Consider the following 9406-nt stretch of genomic DNA (forward strand, 5'->3'; position numbering starts at 1 on the left):
CCAAATATAAAAGCTTTAATCCCAAAGTATTAGACGCAGTGTGACTCCTCCAAGGTAGACCGCTTGACTCTATTGCTACTGGACTATTGGGCTTAGTTGTAGTGATCATTACAATTAAGCCACATAGGTGAAACACAGTGTGTCTATTACATCAGAATAAAAGTTTTTATATTCGGTGAAGGCCCCTCCAACATAGACCACTTGCCACTAATGCATTTCATCCATAGGTCTTAATTGTAGAGATCAATATGATTAAGCCCAATATGTGGAAGGCGTTAGAGGCAAGTGGTCTACGTTGGAGGGTACACAGTGTGCCTATTACTTTAGAATAAAAGTTGGTATATTTGGTGATGATCTGTGGAATGTGGTATGAGATTTGAGGCTTGCCATCTTGGATATACACATACATAGTGCACCTAATACATGGACGCCTTTAAGGCTGCAAAGAGCGGTGCGTACGAAGTTGTATGCAGCACATATATATAGTAAAGCACTGCGATCAGTGTACAGCCTGTGCTCTGTTTCTCTCAGCCCACACACGACAGATGAAGATGCTAATGAACTATAATTGTTCTTCACAGAGAAATTCTCACTGAGCTGATTACTGGGAGAAGGAAGGGGGACCGAGCTCAGGAATAGAAGACTGTTAAATAAGCACACCTAGACCATGTCCCTTCTCCGTAACCTGTGTGTGTTCTCCATAGCAGGCCCCTGAGGCATGGCTCCTGTCTGGTTCTTCTCACCGCAGCTTCTCATTAAAACTAAATGTGACCCAGTTGTCATCTGTATTTACCCTTCTTGCAGATAGTCAACATAAAATATTGCTGTGCCCCTCGGCAGTTGATGCCGGAAAATAAGCTATTTCTGCACCGAGACCAAGACGCAGAAGAAGTGCTAAGTTTAAAGTAAAGGGATGGAAGGTGAACTGTCTACTCTCATAAGCCAAAAAGATCATGTTGTTTACTGAGTCCGTCCCTAATTAGTAGGGATGTTTCTTATCCTCATTACACTTACATTGCCCCTAATTGCCTCCTAATTAGTAAAAACATCAGCTGCGGAGTTGGTGAAGATACCCTATACCGCTGCCTTTCTCAGCTGGGGTCAACGGATCCCAAGGGTTCCACGAGACATACCTAGAGATTGTGATAATTGCCAGAAACTGTTCAGGAGGAGTGATTCCTTGTACAACCGTACCTGCATAGTTCCATGGCTGACATTACTGGCAGAGCCAGAGGTATGGGGCCAGTATCTCTCGTCTCCCAGGTAAGCAGCTACTGACACCAATGATCTTTTTAGCTTTTTGTAAGGGGGTATTTTTCCCACTTATGGCCACATGTTAGTGGCATTCTTTCCACTGAACTCCAATGTTGGCAGCATTCTTCCCACTAGTCTTCAATAAAAGGGTGTTCTTTCCACTGAACGCCATTGTAACAGGGCATTTTGTTCCCACTGGCCACCAATGTACCAAAAAATTATTGTCAATGACAATCGGTGTAAGGCATATTCTTCCAACTGACCACCAGTGAAATAGTTTTTATACTTATCACCAATATCACTATAATGGGGCTCTGCATTGACCACCCAGGGCAGCCATCAGGGGGGTACGGCCGATACTCATGTAAGGGGCCCGGGCAGCCTGGGGGGGCCCGCCCTGGTCCTTTGCATGACTATCGGCCGGCGGTGAAGGGCGAGGAGGTGGAGGCCTGGCCCTAGCAGCGCAGGGCCCCAGCATTGCCGCTCCAGCGGCTTCGAGACAAGCTGGGGCCCCATCAGCGATGCTGCTCCTCTGATGTCGGACTGGCCGGAAGTGACGTCACGTTAGTGACGTGACGTCACTTCTGGCCTGTCTGGCAGCAGGTGAGGCCATGTGTGCAGGTAAGAGGAGCTGGGAAGGAAGGAAAGGAGGGAGGGGAGGGATGCAGCCCTGACCAGCCCACTTGAGACCCCTTCAGAGCCCACCATAGACAGTCTCAGATGGGCTGTGCAGCATCTATCATGGGCTCTGCAGGGTCACTCTCAGGTGGGTCCTGTGTCCAGCACATCACTAAGCTCTGCGTCCAGCTTGTCACAAAGCCACGTGTCCAGTGGCGGGGGGAGGGGTTGGGGGGGCGTCCTAAAGCCGTGTAAGGGGCCCCAAAATTTCTGATGGCTGCCCTGTGACCACCATACAAGGGGGCAAATCTCCACTTACCATCAATGTAAGAGGGCACTACGATGATCTCCATGTAAGAGGGCCACTTCTCCACTGACCTCCAATGTAAGGGGGGCACTACACTGGGCACCAAAAGTAAGGGAGTACTGCAAAAATGACCAACAATGTAAGAGGGCAACAGACCACTGACCACCGATGTGAAAGCACACTTCTCCGCTGACCACTGATGTGAGGGTGCACTACACTGACAAGCACTGTGTCATAGTGTTGATACTGAAATGACACCCATGAGTACAACAATATAGAACAGGTTCTGGAGCTACATTGAAGGCAATAAGCATGCCTGCACAGACCTTCACATGTCTGAATCACAAAGGTGCTGTAATTGGCAAGCTTTTAGTTGAATTTTAGAAGAGCTGGCCTGCCCATTACATTGTCGGAGGCCTAACTGGCCAAGAGGGACATGTAGGAGGCAAGAGATTTCAGGTCAGCACTAGTCACTACCAGGAAGTGTTGAAGCTTGCATGTTATAGCACCTTTGGATTTGGTGCAACTGATGAGCGGAAGAAGGAATGTAAAGATAACAGCAGGCACTATTACGTTTCTGCATTGTAACGCTGGAGAGATTTAGTATCATTAGCCCACCTCCCCACCCAAAGCATATCGGTTTGCCAGGTGTTGGGTGGGACGCCGGCCAGTGTGCCGCTCAGCTCCTGGCGACCAATGATGTCACTTGTTGCTAGGAGCTGAGCACCGGTCAGAACATCCCATACTGCTATAAGCTGGGCGGGGAGATGTGAACGGCCCTTACACATCTTCCCGCCTGGCTCTTAGCAACTTGGGACGCGCTGACTGTAAAGGGGGCGGCAGACACCCTGCAAACATGGCGCAGCAGAGCGGCCATGCTGCTCTGCCCTGCCACCCCATCACATGACTAAAGAAATGCAGCCTGAGGCAACAGACAAAGGTTGCCCTATTTTAGGGAGGGTCCTGATATTGGCAGCCTTCTTTCTAATCTTCTTGTTGCTCGAAACTCAAAATCTTCTATAGGACCGTCTCCCGAGCATAACCTACATCTGGGGAGGGAGAGGATGGGGTATATTTGGTCTGTGCCCCGAAAATGCATTTAGCTCATAACAAAATACATGCTCAAATTTTACCAATAGTCCATTTCCTCGATCACCCAAGTGTATCCAGTCAAGTAACCCCCTGAAGAAGCAAGCTCAGTGGAAAAGTCTGGCCTAAACAGTGGCAATACGTTGTAAATGACGCATCGCACTCTTTCTTTTTTTTTTAAGGTGAAAAAAAGCACTACATGTCCTACTTCTTTCCAGCGCACACCACCACCACATCGCAGGGTCGGGGTGAATGGAGCTCATTGCACATAAGTCAATTTGTCCTTGAGTTGGGACTCCATTGGGCAAGGTTGCCCAGCTCAGCCCAACGCTGATGCGATACGATGGATTTGACAAAGACCACGTTGGTCGAAACGCGTTATCCTGTCTATATGGATCGTGTCCTGGCTTTGCTTTTACTATATAAATAAAAGGTGGATTTTACTTCATGGTGTGCTGATCTACTTTGGGCTTGCTGCTTCTCTTGTGGGTGAGCACATGGGGCCTGCACCCCAACAAAGGATTCTGGGGAGCAGATTGAGCGTGAGCTGGTTGGCGTTTTACTAGTCTGAAAATGCACCTACCCCAGGGGTGGGCAACTCCAACCCTCAAGCTGTGCTTTACCTACAAATACTAACAAGCCTCTGGCATCATGCCTATAACTGTCAGTTTTGCAATGCCTAATGGGACTTGTAGTTCTGCAACAGCTGGAGGGCTGGAGTTGCCCACCCCTGACCTACCCTATACCTTTCAGCCCACCAGGTTTCTCTCCAGCCTCTCCTGTATCGGTTCTTCTGGGTAGGGTTGCACCTGTGCAGGATTCCCCCGGACAGTCCGGGCTTTGAATGCTGTGTCCGGGCTTCATGGCAGCAGAAACCCGGACACAAGATGTCAGGCAGACAGGGGCAACCACAATTAGGATAGGGGTTACTGGCCCCCCACTGAAAATAGTCTCGACTATGATATTTACATATGAAGAAGCCACGACTCAATCTTCCCAAAAAATGTCAGCGCGTCGCTAGAGTGTTCGGGTTTCGCTTGAAGTAAAGGTGGCAACCCTAGTTCTGGGTGATACCAAAGTTGCTGGAGGGCCGCACTAGCCTGCCTTTGATGCTGAATTAGGATGTTTATATGATTGGCAGCTCGCCCTCCGCAGGGCAAATAAATGATGTGAAAGTGTTTTCTATCTTCCTGTCACCGGCATGACACTACAGGGTACAGAGCAATATCTCCTCCTTGCACACAATTATCGGCACTCACATATTCATTTGCTGGCTGTTCACATCTCACCGGAGGATAATTAGTCTCATTTCCACCTCTCTTCACTAATCACTTTTCTAAATGCTCGTAATGATTTTTTTTTTCTTCATGTGGCAGAATAACTGTTAGTAATTAAACTGTCACTTCCCCGAGGTGTGTAGCGGGGTGGCAGGGATTAGAACCGAAGCCTAATCTGCCTAGATGTGATCTTCCCTTCCTCCCTCCTCATCAACATGCTAATGACATTTGTAAATGAAATCTTTCCGTTCTCATGACATACATATTGTAGACCCAGTGATGTCATCGCTGGGTCCCTGTGCTTCTTTATACAATGCAGGCAGATCATGGCTGGTGGGAGGAGCCAGCAGGGTGCTGTACATAGTTTTGTGAAAACATCACAGCGCCCTGCCTCGGTACTCCTCTCAAGAGCCCTCAGCACTGATGCAAGCAGTGGGCTGGCACTTGGGAGGGGTTATGCAAATATGAAAATGCCTTGATGGGCAGGTGTCAGTCTGGGGTAGTGGGCGTTCCTAGCAAGGCTGCATTGGCATGGTAATGCCCATATATGTTTGAAAGGAAAGAACAGAAATTAATTGAATGAAAGCAGCAGGGCAGGGACACTCAAGCGGGGGGTTACTTGCAAGGAGTCTAGGTTGTCCTCCATCCAGTAAATGAGATGGGCTCTATCTGACTTACTGCAGCTTCTAATGCACATTGTGAGAGGCTCACAGGGTGCAGTAGGGTTGCCACCTTTTCTTCCAGTGAAACCCGAACATTCTAGTGACATTGGGGAGAATGAGTTGCGGCTTATTCATATGTAAATAGTGCCACCCATTAATATGTAAATATCACAGCTGAGACCATTTTCAGTGGGTGGCCAGTAGCCCCTATTTTCATTTTGGTTGCCCCTGTCTGCCTGACATCTTGTGTCCGGGTTTCATCTGCCATGAAACCCCCGACACAGCATTCAAAACCTGGACTGTCCGGATGGATCCCGGACAGGTGAAAACCCTAGGGTGCGGTGACATCAGAGGAAGCCATTTCAGTCCAGGAGAGGAGCCGGTACAATTGTGCATGACGGACGGGAAGGCCGGAGGTCAGATTTAACATCTCTCTGGTTGCCGGTTCTCTGGAATCCTAAGAACACTACGTCCCCCATTTGCAGCTTTGAGATGCAGTAGTGCAAATAAGGCCAATGAGATGATGTCTTTGTACAGCACAGACTGCCCAACTTCTAAGATGGCGATGAGGGACACGTTACAAATATAACTCCACAACAATAAAAAAGAAAAGAGCAATTGCTGCGGGTCAACGATATTTATTGTGGCGACTTTAGCCAGTTTCTTTGTAGTTCCTTGTTGCCTTCTGTACACTGCGGAATTGGTCATTCCGACCCTCTTAAGATAAAATACATTTCAGGTTGCTTGGTGAAACTCTTGCACAGTGAGCGCCAAGTATGCAGTTCTGCCTTTACTGCTACCACCTGATCTGTCTATAACAAAACCTGCCTGCTAGATACGAGGCCTGTTTATTTGACATGCAGGTAAAATTACCTGCAAGTACATTTTGGGGTCTATTTATACGTGAATCGCCCTGCGAATATCTGTGAACATTCACTTTGTGCGAACAATGGCAAAAATGAACGTTCTTAATATACTTTCTTTTTTTAGGTTGAATCTATTGTGATACAATACTGCCAAGGAGCATAGGGAATAGTAAAATACCACATTATGGCCACTAGATGGAGCCAAGGAGCATAGGAAATAAATAGTAAAATACCACATTATGGCCACTAGATGGAGCTGAGGAGCATAGGAAATAAATAGTAAAATATCTCATTGTGGCCACTAGATGGAGCTGATGAGCATAGGAAATATAGCAAAATACAGCATTATGGCCACTAGATGGAGCTGAGGAGCCTAGGGAATAAATACTTAGGTATTATATGTCCACACTACACTTAAATTTTAATATTACGTAAACGATTGAAGGTCTACAGCTTGACCACTGGTTCTACTTTTAGGGGCAAAAATATGTCTCTTGAGAGCAATACCTACTTAGCTCAGCTGTTTCGCTTCGTTCGCCCTAGCTGCACTAACCAATAGCTGAAAGTGTGCGACACCCCCAAGGAACGTTCTTCTACTTCACTTGCATATAATTGCAATATTGTTCTGGCATCTACGACTGTTATAATAAAATCATAAAAGATTAATTTTGTAATTAGCGTCAAGAACAATCAGACAAGCGGGAGCCCGCAATCAATTGATGTCATTGTTTCAGATCCTGACAAATGAGATCTGTCACCAGCACGCAGGAATGAAGCTGTTCAACGAAAGTCTTTATTGAAGCATGCACATCATGTTACATAGAAAGCAACGTTTCGGGGCCACTACGGGCCCCTTCATCAGGCTCATTATGACCCTTGTATCCAGTGGCGACTCTATGAACAATATATAGGGGGGGCACATAAGATACCACAGTCAGATCAGGGGGGGCACTAATAATTTTCATTGCATGTCGCAACCGCTGAGAGCCGATTTAATTGCGGATGGCACCTGCGCCCTGCGGTTGCGACAGCAGCTTTTGAGAAAATACGCTATTAGCATAGCGGGGAAGCCGGCTGCGCATTTTGCATCGTTCCCGCTACGCTAATAGTGTATCTTCTCAGAAGCTGCACACAGCACATGATTCCTGACGGGGGGGCACACGGGGGGGCAAGTGAAAACCTAGGGGGGGCAATTGCCCCCCCTGGGCCCCCTGTAGCGACGCCACTGCTTGTATCAGATCCTGCATGTGCTGCACAGAGAATTTTACTACTGGTGAGATGGATGAGTAAATTGATCTTCCTGTACTTGGGTGGAGACCAAGCTGGTGAGGGGGCTTCTCTTACACCTCTCGTCTGACACCCCCGGAAGTAGTGACAGGGTGTGAGGACATGAGGGCCAGTGTTGCAGGCTGGACTGGAACTGCACAGAGATTGGATGTGTGGACCAGATGACTGGAGGTTGCAGGACCAGGACCAGGACCAGGACCCAACTCCAGAATATCAGGGTAACAAAGAAAGTAACAGGGGTGTAGTCGGGGTCTCAAGCTGAGGTCAGTAACAGCCGAGCAGCAGAGTGCCAAAGCAGGAACCAGGAGCAGATTCGATGTCGTAAGTCAAGGTCCATGACTTGTAAAAGACAAATCACCAGTATTGCCTGTGACCAGCCTGTAGCTGATCTTTCCCCATTACGGACTTACCGTGCCTTGTTCTGCACCATGTCTGAGCAGAGGCGGCCATCTTGACAGAGGCAGGGCTTTGGATCCTCATGTCAGAGCTTCCAGCAAGGAGAAGGGTGAGCAGCACAGCAGTGTCATCCCCAAAGCTCACAAGGCTCAGAAACAGCAGTGCCTCAGATCTCACACTGCAGACATACACATATGAGGCCGTAGACACACTTGTATACCAGAAAAAGCACCATGGGGGGGAATTGATCAAAACTGAAGCAAACTCTGAAGCACTGAAGCAGTTGTGCGTGGCAACCAATAAGCTTCTCTCTTCAGTTTATGTAGTTAAGATTTGAAAATGGAAGAGAGAAGCTGATTGGTTGCCGTGCACAGCTGCTCCAGATTTTGTCTGCTCCAGTTTTGATAAATTCCACCCAATATGTTTTCTGAAGGAATTCCAGACGAAGATACATTTCTCAGGCTATTGTTTTGGGAAAATTAAAGGTCCCGGCCTCTCCTCTCCTGTAATGACATCAGCATTGTAATAGGAATACATAATGTAGTTGTTTCTGATAATACAATCTAAGCTTACATGAAAAATCCCTTTTTTGTAGTGAGTGCCGCCTTCCCATCACTTCCAACAACTTCCTGGATTCCCAGTGTGCTTTGCGTCTCTTTCCCTGTTGCTTGATGTAATGCAATCTCAATTTCTCAAGACTACATCTCCCATCATGCATTGCTCCCAGCAAGCACTGATGATGTTAGATTGTTCAGACGCTGAGTTGTAGTTCAGGAGTCAGGCTCTATGAGAGAGGTGACACCAGGAAGTTCATATTCATAGGGCTGAGTGACATGGTGCCAGGGCATTGAGGAAGTCCATCCTATAAGTGTAGAAACTTCTAGATGGATCTTGTTATTAGGAGCGGGATAGAACTTATGGAAATTCATTATAGAAATACAGATTTATTTTTAGATCCCCTTTAATTGTATATATTCCTTAGCAAATCTTCAATGTTCAAGTTTGGGTCCACTATAAACTTGCTGCTGTGGATTGATGCTGCAATCAGGTATGTCCATCCCTCTACGGTGTACACACAGGGATGTCAGCACAACAGAGGAACTCAACAGGCACTGAGCACAGGTCCATATGGACTGACACGCACTGCCCACCGATCCCCAGTGCTTGAGTTAGACCTTGGATTTTCCATAGATGAAGCACAGCAGAGTCTTGCTAAAACGGAAGATATCTCCATGTAGACATCTGCGATTCGTTGCGAAATGAAATTCGGACAAAATTTCAGAAATTCGGATGTATCCGAATTCAGAATGACAGAAATAACGAATGTAAACAAATCTGAATTTCCGATTCCGAAATTCGTTAGCGGTAGTCTGTATGAAATTTCGTTTGTTGGATGAAATTTCGTTGCAGCAAATTGACATTGAGAGAGAAAAAAAAATGCGTGAGGTTCCCCTCCAAATTGATACCAGACCCTTTAGGTCTGGTAGGAATGTTAGGAGGGACCCTCCCCCAAGTTAAAACAAAAAAAAAGTGCGTTGGGTCCTCCTCCCCCATCCAGACCAGGCCTTTAGGTCTGGTAGTAATTTTAACGAGGAACCCCAACCCCCCCCCCCCCCCCCCCACAGGGACAAAAAACCTGGAGGGTGCCCC

The sequence above is a fragment of the Nanorana parkeri genome, unplaced genomic scaffold (genome assembly GCF_000935625.1).
Source record: "Nanorana parkeri isolate BGI_ZX_2015 unplaced genomic scaffold, ASM93562v1 scaffold924, whole genome shotgun sequence".
In the NCBI taxonomy this organism is placed as follows: Eukaryota; Metazoa; Chordata; class Amphibia; order Anura; family Dicroglossidae; genus Nanorana; species Nanorana parkeri.